Source organism: Gymnodraco acuticeps, unplaced genomic scaffold, assembly GCF_902827175.1.
Source record: "Gymnodraco acuticeps unplaced genomic scaffold, fGymAcu1.1, whole genome shotgun sequence".
NCBI classification, from domain to species: domain Eukaryota; kingdom Metazoa; phylum Chordata; class Actinopteri; order Perciformes; family Bathydraconidae; genus Gymnodraco; species Gymnodraco acuticeps.
The window spans coordinates 41,770-57,206 of record NW_022990355.1 but is presented as its reverse complement, the minus strand read 5'-3'; positions in this window follow the sequence as shown (position 1 = coordinate 57,206).

Here is a 15,437-nt window from a genome sequence, read left to right as displayed (position 1 = left end):
GGGTCTAAGGATAGAGGGTGTCGTTTTTATTTCTCATACTGATATTCTGAACAATCTGTGCTGTTGTATTTGCTGTAAAGTGTCTCCACTGTAGGCTAATTTTATTATATGTACAGCACTTTGGCTCCACCAAAAATCGTTTATAAATGTGCTATATAAATAAAACTTGATTTGATTTGATTTAAAATACTCGTAATGTCATTCACCACTTTCATTGCTATGTTGCTTTCTGAAGCCTGACTGATGTTTAGACAGGATGTCGTTTGTACATAAAAACACCTTTACCTGTTCACTGGCTAAGGTTCAAGAACCTTAGCCAGAACTGCTCATTTAGAGATGGGCCTATAGTTATTTAATAAGGTGGCCTCCCCTCCTTTTAGCAAAGGCAGGACATACGCTGACTTCCACAATTTTGGAATTGTGTTTGAGCTGAGGGAGAGGTTAAAAAGAGTAGTGAGAGGTAGAGCAATAAAATCTGCAGCTATCTTTAAAAAGAAAGGCTCTACGTTGTCCGGGCCAGCCGGTTTCTTAGGATCTAACTTGGTTAAAGCTTCATTTTTTGGAATCGTCCGTGGCTGCCACCGGCACGCGGACTGAGGCTCGGTGCGCGCCCCGCAGAAGAGCTGGGGACGTTGCCATTCCCGCATCAGCCTTCCATCCAACGGGGGGACGATGCACGACCTGCTGGGTCGACCAGCAATCCGATTGCTACCTCGTGGGCTTGTTTCTTCGGGCGTGCGGCTGCACGTCCCGGCTGCGCTAGCTGACGACGACTAGCGGCTAACCACGAGGGGCTAACAACGGCTAGCAGCTACCCATGGCTTCCAGCTAGTGGCTAACGGCGAGCTGTTAACGGCTGTCGACATATTTCTGTTAACATCTGACTGTTAACAGTTTTTTCCGGTGCCGGAGAGGAGGTTCGACCAACCGGTTGACCTCGTGTGGACACTCTCACCTTTTTCACCACCTCGACGGCGGTTCCAGACGCCACTCACGTTTTCATCGGCGCCTGGGTGGCGCACTCCTGGACCCCGTCTCGCCTCGACAGTTCCGGACGTCGCCCATACTGCCATCGGCCCGTGGGTGGCGTGCTCCGGAACCTGTCTGGCCTCTCATCTGTCCACGGCTCCTTCGTCCTGGGGAGACTGCTCCTGCCTCCCGGGGATACCTCAAGGCTTGCCAAGGATTTCGTGCCCGCCGCCGCTGTGCGTTTGCCTGCGGCCGGGTTGTGCTCCTGCTTCCCGGGGATACCTCAACGCCTGCTGAGGACTTCGTGCCCGCCGCTGCTGCGCGTCTGCCTGCGGCCGGGTTGCGCTCCTTCCTCCCGGGGGGACTGCTCCTCTCTTCCAGGGATACCTCAACGCCTGCCGAGGACTTCGTGCCCGCCGCCGTTGTGCGTCTGCCTGCGGCCGGGTTGCGCTCCTGCCTCCCTGGGATTCCGCTCCGTCCTTCCGGAGATTTCATGCCCGCCACCGCTGTGTCTTCACCTGCGGCCGGGCAGCGCTCTTTCCTGCTGGGTTCGCCGCGACGGCCCGTTCCGGCCCGCCCCCGGTGGAGGTGCCCTCTCCCTCGTTAGGGCCCCTGCCCTCTCCTGCGGCCCCCTTTCGTCGGCCCGTTCCATGGCCCGGCCCTCACCTGCAACCCCACCCTCCTCGGCCGCTGTGGTGCTTCCTCCACGGACGCGAGGATTTTTTTTTTTTTGTGCCATGTTTGAATTCTGGGGGGGCTTGTGTGGTGACCACCTATTAATACACTGGGTTCATAATTCACACATGGAACTACAGTTGGGGTCTTGTTTCCACACGGACATGTTATGTGTTGTCTATATATGTTGTGTGCCCTCCTGGCTTCTCTCTCTTCTTCCCGGACTGCAACCGGCCAACATGACCTTAGCTGCTCTCAAATAAAGTTCCCTTTTGCACCTTCCTTGCACCGCCTCTGACTTCCTATCTCTCGGCACTACAACATCTACCAATATACCGATTGGATCAAATATAAAAGTCAGCCGAATTAGTGTTGATACTGCAAGGAGACGTATTGTGTGAAGAGAAATTGAAGATTTTGTTTGATTGCTGATATATTTATGATCCACGTCACGTGTTCAGTTTCGGCGGCAGTTCTTCCTGTTTGTCTAGAAGTCTTCTCATCAGGGCTCTATAAATAGAGAACTACGGCAGATATGTAATATTTAATGCAGCCGAACCGTGTATTACAATGCCGTTATGTGATGACTTTCAAAGAGAAAAGCAAGCACACTCTGAATAAAGTATTATTATTATTTTTTTAAATGTTTTCGGATTTCACATCAACAGGAAGTCCGGTTAACTATAATGTCCGTGCGGAAACAATACCCCAACCCATAGACCCGCGGGTGAATAATAATCACCACATTACACACATCCCTTCACATTTAAATTTACATTAAAGTATTTCGTGAGGCCTTCTAAAATGTTTTTAAATATAATTAGGGTTGTAGTTGAAGAGTTTGTAAATTATTGCGTTGCGCAATCGCACAACGGCACGTCCATTAATTCCACGACCACACACATGGATTAACATCGATTTAATACATTAATGTAGCCTTTGTTTCTGCTCAAAGAGGTGTCGACCAGCTGGGGCAACAAGAAAATCGGCGAAATCGAGTGTGACTATTAAAAAATAAATAATTATTAGGCTAGCCTATATTAATATTGACAATAACAACCGACCGTCGGGGTAGCATTTGCCGGGGAGCGTTCTCATGGCGTCTATTATCAACGCTATGGGAGGTCTATGAAGGTCTATGGGACACCCTGCCCGTTGAAAACTGACTTCCAAGGGGTACCCTGTAGTGACGGGGAGGGGCCCTGACCGTCCGTCAATATGTGACGGGTTGGGAGTGAGAACGTGTTGCTCCCTGATACACCACAACTTGTCATTTAATGACCAATGATGCTAGATCTTTAGAGGTTCTGGAAGGTGGATTTTGTCACCTGTGGATAGAGCCGGATATATTGCGATTTTAAAAAGGTGTCTATTATCACCTGGCCGGGGAGAACAGCTGGAAATTAGCCATGTCGGCTAAAGCTGCTCCATTTACTGTTTTTTGTGACAGTTCGTCGATGGGGACTGTCCACGACACTATAAACAACTAAACTAAACTAAGCCAGGTCTTTCGCCTGTTTCTAGCCTTTATGCTAAGCTAAGCTAACCAGCTGTAGCTGCATATTCACCATACAGAAATAAGAGAAGTACTAATCGATAATCTTAGAAGAAATGCAGAAAAATAACATCAAGAGGGCATTCAAATGAAACGTTTCCACTGTTTACTGTTTTCTTTTAAGTCAATTAAGAAACGTCCTTTTGCATTCAACTGGTTTCGGTCCTGAAAAACTAAATAACGCAGCAGAAAAGGCCACGGCCTGTTCTCCATCTTAAAATGAGTCAATCATTTCATGACTTTAGTGGTCAAATGTTTTTTTGTTTCCTGTATTATATCCTCTTAATCAATTGAAGGGAACAAGGCACCACCTATGCCAGCAGCAGCAACACCTGGATCCTCAACAACAACAACAATGGCAGGACCAACAACAACAACAGTGGTGGCAAGCACAGGTAGAACTTAAGAACTTAATTTTTTTTTAAAGAGAGAAAATGTGTACAAACATCAACATTTACAACAAATGTGAAGCAAACATAAATTCAAAGATTAAGATACAGAACAGTGTATGTATGTAAATGTCTTGTGATTACGCACCTAACTTACTGTGCCTTATGACATCCAAGTCAGCTAAAACACTGCACCCTTTTGGGATGCTGTTTTCTTAAAAGTATTCTTACTTTGTCTTCCAGTGGCTTCTAAAGATCAACAACAATCTCTGATTCGAATGGTTTTCTATGTTCTCCTTCTACTCATTCTCATCATCAGCATCACCGTCTACTTCTCTAGGAAACGCCGGTTTAGAAAACAAGGTAAATGAGATCTGACTGTAAACACATCAAAGGAAAACATTGCAATCAACTAAAGAAGGCGAAAAAGTAGTTATGGCCGGTTTATTAACACACACAGCTAATCATATTTAAAGTATTGATAGATCAGAGATAGGTTGGCAGATTTTACTGTTTTAAAGATTACATATGATACTCAGTGACGTTCACAATCTCACAAGAAATACACACAATCATCATTCAGGCCGATAATGGTGAGAACTAAGAAGTGTTCCTTTTTCTTTTTAAAAAGGAATACCTCCGTTTTCTATTCTCATCGAGCCTCACATTAAATATATCTTAATATCTTGCTATGAAAGAAGTGCCTTTATTTGAAGCTCGGCTGGACCAACAACTGAATACTGTATGACAGATTTTACAGGTAACCAAACATATTTGACCAACATCCTTCATGAAAAGCAGAGAACTATTTTTATTTGGTTATTAATTCTTGTTGGTTAAATGTTTTAATAGATAACTCAAACCAAATTGATCCCACATACTCCAACATCCCCTGAGAAGAAGACAGGTAAAGATGGAGCTCTGATCAACATTAGATCATATTTTGTTGTGCTGTATTTTTGGTTGATATTTAGTTTCTGCTGCCAGAAACAGTCAAACTCATTAGCCGCTTTCACACCAAGTACTTTGCCGAACTTAGTCCCGCAGAACTCTTTATTCCCTGGAACCAGTGCTGGAATTGGGCCGGTACTCACCGGTACGCAGTACCGGCACTTCTGGTTCTGACCCATGGAGTACCGGCACTTCTTGCTCAGTACCGGCATGCTGGCGGTACTCCGGTACTCATGCACCGTGCCAGTACTCAACACTCTCCCGCCGTTCTTATTATACATCCATATATATATATATACAGCCGCCCGGTACTCAGTAGATGCGTCATGAGGTGCCGAACGGACATTCTCATGCTCAGTTTCACAGCGGCTGTCAGCTGTTTACTCCTGTCATTCAAACAGAACGTGCTGGAGAGGGGGCGGGGCTTATCTTCTCCATGTAAATACTGTGGTGGAAACGACTATGTCAAAATTAACCTATTTGACCGTGATTTAATAGTAATACACGTTTCAAAATAATAATAATAATAATGCCGAAGTAACAACATACTGAAAACTGTTAGTAAAACCATGTTTTAATGCTTTACAATTTACATACCTAGATGCACGTGTGTTGTGTTTATGCAGTGCAACTCCCACCCAGTGGGTGGCTATGTAGAGTGATAGAACAGAGCAGGCACGCCCCCGAGAGAAGGAAAGCAAGTCACGTCACAAATTAGCATTTCTAAAATGTTAGCGTGGATTAATAAAAGTGCAAAAAGACAGCGGTTGTCGCCGGAAGAAACTTCAAATACAGAGAATGCTGTGCCTGTGTTGGAAATTGTGTCTGATGGGGAGCTTTCTTTGGTTGATCCTCCTGCTCCAAGTTCTAGTGCATTAGCATTAGCACTAGCTCCGCCGCCTCCTCCAGAGCCTCTAACGTTAGCTGCTGCTGGCGCAACTGCCACCACCAACACCGGGCAAAGCGATGCACCTGACTGCTGGACAACGGACCAGGTGCAATATTTTTGCAAGACCAATGCATGGCTCCTTCTTAAAGATAAGAAGCTAGGATGTCGGATATGCAGAGATGTCAAATCTTTGGGAATACACACTGGACAAGGACTGAAACTGTCAACTGAATGGGGTGAGTGTGCAGTGTCTCATTTCGGTGTTGACAAGGGCAAACAACAAGCTAGCCTGAGAAAAAAAATCAAAGAACATAAAGAATCACAAGCCCATGTAAAAGCTGCTGACATCCTTACATCTGCTTCACGTGAAACTATTCAACATCAAGTGCAGTCTATGCATACATCTGAATTAGACACCACTATCAGAGTTTTTCGAACGGCATATAAAATTGGCAAACATAGCCGGCCATTCACAGACATGCCAATTGATTTGAATGTACAGAAACTGAATGGGCTGAACGTGGGCAGGGTTTTGCACTCCAATAAAACCTGTGGCGAAATCATCGACCACATAGCTCATGAGCTGAAGAAAAAAATGGCAAAAGACATTACAGAAAACCAAAGAAAACTCTGTGTTTTGGTCGATGAATCTACCACTATTAGTGGTAAAACTGTGCTTGTTGTGTGTCTACGCTCAGCATTAGCTGATGCTGAGCCCGAAACGTTTTTTTGGGAGCTGATCGAGTTGGATGGAACAACGGCTGATGACATCACAAAGGCGTTAATGGAGTGTCTTGGAAGAGATTTTAACGAGGACTTTTTAGGTCAGTGTTTCGTTTCTTTTGCATGTGATGGGGCTTCAGTCATGCTAGGGAAGAGAACAGGCGTTGCTACCCAGTTGTGTAGTAAATTCCCAAGCCTGTTTGTGTGGCACTGCTCCAATCATCGTCTAGAGCTGGCAGTTGGGGATGTGGTCAAGGAGGTCTCAGGGCTCAATCATTTCCAGATCTTTTTTGACAAACTCTATTCCTTGTTCCATGCCTCCCCCAAAAATCAGAGGCAGTTAGCGCAGTGTGCGCAAGCAGTCGGACAGCGTCTCCTGGTGATAGGGCGTGTTTTGTCCATCCGCTGGGTGGCTTCAAGTGAAAGGAGCGTCAGAGCAGTCTGGGAAAACTACAGAGTGCTTCATGATCACTTCACAAATGCTGCAAACGACACGAGCAGGGATTCCAGAGACAGAGCAAAGTACAAGGGCCTGGATGATGTGCTCACATCTGCAACGTTTGTCAGCAATCTGGGACTGATGTACGATGCGCTCACAGAGCTCAGCGACCTCTCTCGGCAACTCCAAAAAAGAGAGATGACACTGCTTACAGCAGATAGGCTCTTAACTCGAGAAATACGAGTTTTTGAATCCATGGTCACCATGCCTGGCCCACACATGACTACAGTTCATACAGCTCTAGCTGAGAAGTCCTTCAAGGGTGTTGCCCTGCGTGAGAATGGCAGGCTTGTACAGATTCATGCAGGTCAGTTTTTCCGCAGTATGGTAGAGAATCTGAGACACAGAATGACTTCCACAACCTCCTCTCATGTCAGCACAAGAGAAATCCCATTACATGGCCGGGAGGCCCGGGACAATCAGCTAATCCAGGACATGAAAGTTATCCATCCTGGAAGTTGGCCTGAAGAGGAGTTAGACGTACAGTATGGGGACGTAGAGGTGCTACGTTTGTGCGAAGTGCTGAAAGTGGACAGAAGAGAGACTGTTCAGGGCTTTCGCGAATACAAGGAAACCAGGGCATCCCGTACACCTGCTGCCATGGAGCCTCTACTGAAAGCAGTCCGAACCATCGCTGTCTCCACTAGTGAGTGTGAGCGGGCATTCAGCTGCATGAACGATATCCTTACTGCAAAAAGGAATGCTCTCTCTGTCAGCCGACTGTCCAGCCTGGTTTTCATTAAATGTAATGGACCATCACTAGGACAGTTCAATCCGGAACAGTATGTGAGGTCCTGGCTGGCAAAGGGAAGGAGAAGTGCTGATGAAAGAGCCTGTCCAGCTCCAGCCCCTGATACTGATGTCCCCAAGGCCTTCTGGAGCCTTTTCTAACAATGTGAAGTATATTGCAAAGCAGCTCACCCAGTGAGAAGACTTTTGGCATAATGTGCCGATTTGTACAGATCCTGGAGATAGAAGGACTTCAGACCAACCAGGGAGTTATCTGATCAGCTTGGTGTTCAATGTAACTCTTTACCATGGCTCAGACTTTGTTACTTGCAGTTACAGTTTCTCATTTTAGATTGTGTAAATTTTGCATTTGTTTTTACATGTTCTTTGTTCATGCTCTTTATCATTTTTCTGAGTTGGAAAGTTAGATTGCATCATAGTTTACTTTATACATATTTGTATTATTCAGTGGTGAAGTATATTGCAAAGCAGCTCAGCCATGTGAGAAGACTTTTGGCACTTTTTCGTTTTTCGTTTTCTGAGTTGGAAAGTTAGATTGCATTCAAAATGTACAGAAATACTTAATTTTGTTAAAGCTTTTTATAAAAAATGCTTCTGACCAGAGCTTTGTTTCCTTGTCATTAATGTTGAACACCACCAGAGGGGCTCTCACCTGAAAGGTCTCTGCTTCATGTGTCTTCAGCAGAAGATCTAGACTTTGATTGCTATATTTTCAGTTAATATTGACCTTACTGAGCTTTAGCCATATCCGCTGCCTATCATAAAAAATGTTAAGTACAGTGAACCTTTCTAAAATATACAGTAGTAAAGAGACAAACCCACCAGCATTATAGTAGCCAAATTCTTGTTTGTGGGCTGTATATATAAAATTGACTTGAAAAAGTTGCTGATTTTAGAGTACTGGCACCTTTTTCATTCCAATTCAAGCACTGCCTGGAACTATCTAGTAAATCGCGTTCACACTGGAATAAGTTCCCTGAGGGAGGATTAGGCAAATGAAGCCGCTGATGTCACTTCTTCTTCTTCTGCTTTGGGTTTACTGGCAGGCCGCAAACATCTTCACGGCGTATACTGCCGCCCAGAGTCCCCGGCCGGAAGTCCCCGAAGTTGGGGAAGGCTTCAGTAGAAGCTGCTGGGAGCGAGTAAATCGCCAGAACGCCGACACCTCCTCATCTCCACCGCTCCCATGTTTTCTTTTGTGTTTTCTTTTGTGTTTTCTTCTGCGTTGGTGCGCTGGGCTAATGCTAATGCTAATAATGCTAATGCGAGCAAATAAAATGGCGGCTTCACAAAACTTTTCAGAGTTTTACGGGCCGTGGTTTGCAATTCGCCCAGCCAATCAGAAATGGGAACCTTTTCCTCCCCAGGAGAGTACCTGCTCTCTAGCAGGGACTGAAAAGGGGGGAAAGGTTCCTGAAAAAAAGTTCTAGTTCCAGATTTTTGGTGTGAACGCAAAATCCCAAGATCTATCGGATCTATTCCTGGGAAAAGTACTCCGGTGTGAAAGCGCCTATTGATAAGCTACACTTGTATTGGTAGGAATAATAAAGGTATTTTGAATGTTGGCTTTCATGATATTAATGTGACCTCTGTGGCTGTAGGAGTACTTGGTCAAACAACAATTACAATAAAACATACAATAGCTTGTTGCCAATTCAATAAAAAATAATCACAGATAGTAATTTTCACCCAGATAACTCAGACAGAAATTCTGCTGACTGGTATTTTGTCTTTCACAGATTTGTCTCAGCTGACTGACAACACATGTATTTGACTGGAGACACCTGGAAACAACAAGGACCAATATCTATAGTTATACCTCATCATTGTGCTTCTGTTGCATTGCTTTTTATGAAAAAAATGAGAAAAAAAGTTCCAGGTTTTAGAAGTCGAGATTAAAACCGCTTTTACAAAAGAGAGCATGGATTGTAATACCTGTACCATTTTAAATACATTACTTATGTGGCCGATTTAGGAAATGTGTGATTGGACCCAAATGAGGACAAAAGGTTTTGCGATTGAGAAGAAGAACCTTAAACATAGATTTGCTCTCAAATAGGGAGCCAGGACAGGTGATAGAGACATGCTGTGTTTACCACCACTGTCTTGGCGCTGCGCCCCGCCAACGGAGCCCTGCGCCCCCCCTGAAATTCAAGCTGTTTTTTTTAATAATATATATATAGCACCAAATTGCAACTAATCTCTATCTACTGTCACTTTTCACATTGAACATGTGCTCTTTAATTAAATAAACTAAACACTTTCATTTTAAGTTGTGAGTTTAGTGTTTGTGACCCTAAGAAACACTGATGGATCAATCAATAACAATAATGCACAGCTCCTCTCTCTGCTCCAGAGGATTTAAAACAAATGTATATTCACATAGGAAGTTAATGTAAGAATGTGCAATTACAAGGAAAGGTGGGTTTCCTGCTATATGCATTGACTTGTTGTCAAAGAAACCCTTGCGAAGCTAACTTCCAGTCGACCTACAATAATCCGTCATCACTGCTCTATAGAAACCCTCTGTGAGGATCAGAGACTCTCACACAAAGAGAGCTCCAATCCAGAGCTTGGATCAGATCTCCCCATATCACCCAGCGAGGTTTCATCAGAGGGTAATCCTGGAGATTATATCACTGCTCGACGGACAATGAGCATATTGTTGTGATCTTGTTTCTGTAATCCAGCTCAGCTCCGTGTGCATCACACAGAGACGCTCTCCAGAGGCGAATAACACTCATCAACTCTGAGTCCATCCTCAGCCTGTTTCCATTCATCCAGAACGATGCCAACATGCAGTGAAGTACATCCACTCAAGTGCTACTACTTTACTACTTAGGAACTACTTTCTCCATTTTGTGCTCCAACACATTTACCTGACAGCTTTTTACAGGTCGGGTAATATTTTGAATGCAGGAGTTTTACTTGTAACAAAGTATTTTTACAATGTAGTGTCTCTACTTTAAAGAGTCCTCTCCTGCTGATGTTCAGGTGTATATCAGTATGTAGTGTCTGTACTTTAAAGAGTCCTCTCCTGCTGATGTTCAGGTGTATATCAGTATGTAGTGTCTCTACTTTAAAGAGTCCTCTCCTGCTGATGTTCAGGTGTATATCAGTATGTAGTGTCTCTCCTTTAAAGAGTCCTCTCCTGCTAATGTTCAGGTGTATATCAGTATGTAGTGTCTCTACTTTAAAGAGTCCTCTCCTGCTGATGTTCAGGTGTATATCAGTATGTAGTGTCTCTACTTTAAAGAGTCCTCTCCTGCTGATGTTCAGGTGTATATCAGTATGTAGTGTCTCTACTTTAAAGAGTCCTCTCCTGCTGATGTTCAGGTGTATATCAGTATGTAGTGTCTCTACTTTAAAGAGTCCTCTCCTGCTGATGTTCAGGTGTATATCAGTATGTAGTGTCTCTACTTTAAAGAGTCCTCTCCTGCTGATGTTCAGGTGTATATCAGTATGTAGTGTCTCTACTTTAAAGAGTCCTCTCCTGCTGATGTTCAGGTGTATATCAGTATGTAGTGTCTCTACTTTAAAGAGTCCTCTCCTGCTGATGTTCAGGTGTATATCAGTATGTAGTGTCTCTACTTTAAAGAGTCCTCTCCTGCTGATGTTCAGGTGTATATCAGTATGTAGTGTCTCTGCTTTAAAGAGTCCTCTCCTGCTGATGTTCAGGTGTATATCAGTATGTAGTGTCTCTACTTTAAAGAGTTCTCTCCTGCTGATGTTCAGGTGTATATCAGTATGTAGTGTCTCTGCTTTAAAGAGTCCTCTCCTGCTGATGTTCAGGTGTATATCAGTATGTAGTGTCTCTACTTTAAATAGTCCTCTCCTGCTGATGTTCAGGTGTATATCAGTATGTAGTGTCTCTACTTTAAAGAGTCCTCTCCTGCTGATGTTCAGGTGTATATCAGTATGTAGTGTCTCTACTTTAAATAGTCCTCTCCTGCTGATGTTCAGGTGTATATCAGTATGTAGTGTCTCTACTTTAAAGAGTCCTCTCCTGCTGATGTTCAGGTGTATATCAGTATGTAGTGTCTCTACTTTAAAGAGTCCTCTCCTGCTGATGTTCAGGTGTATATCAGTATGTAGTGTCTCTACTTTAAATAGTCCTCTCCTGCTGATGTTCAGGTGTATATCAGTATGTAGTGTCTCTACTTTAAAGAGTCCTCTCCTGCTGATGTTCAGGTGTACATCAGTATGTAGTGTCTCTACTTTAAAGAGTCCTCTCCTGCTGATGTTCAGGTGTATATCAGTATGTAGTGTCTCTACTTTAAAGAGTCCTCTCCTGCTGATGTTCAGGTGTATATCAGTATGTAGTGTCTCTACTTTAAAGAGTCCTCTCCTGCTGATGTTCAGGTGTATATCAGTATGTAGTGTCTCTACTTTAAAGAGTCCTCTCCTGCTGATGTTCAGGTGTATATCAGTATGTAGTGTCTCTACTTTAAAGAGTCCTCTCCTGCTGATGTTCAGGTGTATATCAGTATGTAGTGTCTCTACTTTAAATAGTCCTCTCTTGCTGATGTTCAGGTGTATATCAGTATGTAGTGTCTCTACTTTAAAGAGTCCTCTCCTGCTGATGTTCAGGTGTATATCAGTATGTAGTGTCTCTACTTTAAAGAGTCCTCTCCTGCTGATGTTCAGGTGTATATCAGTATGTAGTGTCTCTACTTTAAAGAGTCCTCTCCTGCTGATGTTCAGGTGTATATCAGTATGTAGTGTCTCTACTTTAAATAGTCCTCTCCTGCTGATGTTCAGGTGTATATCAGTATGTAGTGTCTCTACTTTAAAGAGTCCTCTCCTGCTGATGTTCAGGTGTACATCAGTATGTAGTGTCTCTGCTTTAAAGAGTCCTCTCCTGCTGATGTTCAGGTGTATATCAGTATGTAGTGTCTCTACTTTAAATAGTCCTCTCCTGCTGATGTTCAGGTGTATATCAGTATGTAGTGTCTCTACTTTAAAGAGTTCTCTCCTGCTGATGTTCAGGTGTATATCAGTATGTAGTGTCTCTACTTTAAAGAGTCCTCTCCTGCTGATGTTCAGGTGTATATCAGTATGTAGTGTCTCTACTTTAAATAGTCCTCTCCTGCTGATGTTAAGGTGTATATCAGTATGTAGTGTCTCTACTTTAAAGAGTCCTCTCCTGCTGATGTTCAGGTGTATATCAGTATGTAGTGTCTCTACTTTAAAGAGTCCTCTCCTGCTGATGTTCAGGTGTATATCAGTATGTAGTGTCTCTACTTTAAAGAGTCCTCTCCTGCTGATGTTCAGGTGTATATCAGTATGTAGTGTCTCTACTTTAAAGAGTCCTCTCCTGCTGATGTTCAGGTGTATATCAGTATGTAGTGTCTCTACTTTAAATAGTCCTCTCCTGCTGATGTTCAGGTGTATATCAGTATGTAGTGTCTCTACTTTAAAGAGTCCTCTACTGCTGATGTTCAGGTGTATATCAGTATGTAGTGTCTCTACTTTAAAGAGTCCTCTCCTGCTGATGTTCAGGTGTATATCAGTATGTAGTGTCTCTACTTTAAAGAGTCCTCTCCTGCTGATGTTCAGGTGTATATCAGTATGTAGTGTCTCTACAGATAAAAGATCTGAGTACTTCTTCCACCATTGCCAAAATGCAACTGTACATGTTGTTTAAAAGCCATTAAAGTCTCCTGTGGTCTTTTAATGTTTGAACATGATTTCAATTTTGGTCACTATCTGGAGCCCAGAGAGCAGAGAGATTAACAATGTGGGATGGGGTGAAGCCATCTGTTTGGAGAAATAATCAGAGAGACGGAGGAGGAGGAAACGTGGAGGTCAGTGTGTGACGTCATGATTAATGAACAACACTCGTGCTCTCTGCAATAATGTGAAAGTCCAGGATCATTTATATCTGATCATATGTTTAGTCGTCTCAATTAGACACGTTTTTAAATCCACCAGTGGGGTATTTTCTGACGTATTTTATGTCTTAGAACAAAACATTAAAATCTCTTCAGCTTGTTTTAACCACAGACTTAATTTCAGGATAACAACCAAAAACACAATCAGAAACCATTGACTTCCAGACCAGGGAACAGGAAAATGCTGACTCACTTCCTGGTTGAAAGCCCATTCCCTCACCACTCTATTCTGATAGAGTTCCCCCACATGCACACAGCTATACGCCCCTCATTTAGGAGCTTTTGGGGGGGGCATGCGGCTCCATTCTGGCTCAGACTTTGTTCCCGTTGCTCCCTCAGCTTCGCCGCCGCCATCTGTCATCTGCGGGAACATCTGCAGAGTGAAGGTGCCCTTGTCGCCCGACGTTAGTTAGTGTGTGTTTGGCTTCTCCATTAAAGAAGCCTGCAGTGATTCCCCATCAGACCGGAGGCTGGTCTGTGGATCAGCTGTTTCACGGAGACATCAGACGGTGGGATTCTTCCTCAGGCAACGCACGTCTGGCTATAGCGTGACATCTCATAAGCTATCGGACGATTTGGCCTGAGTCTGCTGTCTCTATAAGAACCCCAGAGAGAGAGAAAAGGGTTTTTAATGTGTGTTTCCTCTTTAATGATCTGTGTTTTTGTAATATATTCAGATAGAGGTGGTAAGAAAAACAATATTTATTTACACGTGAGATGTAAAAGTAATGTTTTGCAATTAAAAAATAACAAAATACAAAAAAATTATTTATATATCTGTACAAAAGTAGGAAATTAAAGGTACATGTTCAATGAAAAATAAGTAAGGGATAATGACTGACCTTCATGCCGATCTAGATCCCTCCGCTTCGCGTCGAGCTCCTGATCAGCCTGTCGGTGTTCTTTTCCCCATAATGACCGCGTCGCTGCATATCCCGCTTATTACATGGCCACATTCTCAACAAAGTAACGTTATGACTCCCAATATTAATTGAAATGATTTTATTGATTTAAAAAATAGTAGCCTATATTGATTTAAATTGACATGCATCCGCTAAGAAAAATAGTCCGTTGTTACCGTTTGAACGCCATGTAGCTACTGTAATAACATAAAATAGAATATAAACTTTAGCCACCTTTAGCTTTGCGGTAGTGACGTGAAGTCATGTGACCGTGCTGTAGTTCCTTTATAGTCCAACATTAGCCACCTTTAGCATAGCGGTAGTGACATGAAGTCATGTGACCGTGCTGTAGTTCCTTTATAGCCCAACATTAGCCACCTTTAGCTTAGCTGTAGTGACGTGAAGTCATGTGACCGTGCTGTAGTTCCTTTATAGCCCAACATTAGCCACCTTTAGCTTAGCGGTAGTGACGTGAAGTCATGTGACTGTGCTGTAGTTCCTTTATAGCCCAACATTAGCCACCTTTAGCTTAGCGGTAGTGACGTGAAGTCATGTGACCGTGCTGTAGTTCCTTTATAACCCAACATTAGCCACCTTTAGCTTTGCGGTAGTGACGTGAAGTCATGTGACCGTGCTGTAGTTCCTTTATAGCCCAACATTAGCCACCTTTAGCTTAGCGGTAGTGACGTGAAGTCATGTGACCGTGCTGTAGTTCCTTTATAGCCCAACATTAGCCACCTTTAGCTTAGCGGTAGTGACGTGAAGTGATGTGACCGTGCTGTAGTTTCTTTATAGCCCAATATTAGCCACCTTTAGCTTAGCGGTAGTGACGTGAAGTCATGTGACCGTGCTGTAGTTCCTTTATAGCCCAACATTAGCCACCTTTAGCTTAGCGGTAGTGCCGTGAAGTAATATGACTGTGCTGTAGTTCCTTTATAGTCCAACATTAGCCACCTTTAGCTTAGCGGTAGTGACATGAAGTCATGTGACCGTGCTGTAGTTCCTTTATAGCCCAACATTAGCCACCTTTAGCTTAGCTGTAGTGACGTGAAGTCATGTGACCGTGCTGTAGTTCCTTTATAGCCCAACATTAGCCACCTTTAGCTTAGCGGTAGTGACGTGAAGTCATGTGACTGTGCTGTAGTTCCTTTATAGCCCAACATTAGCCACCTTTAGCTTAGCGGTAGTGACGTGAAGTCATGTGACCGTGCTGTAGTTCCTTTATAACCCAACATTAGCCA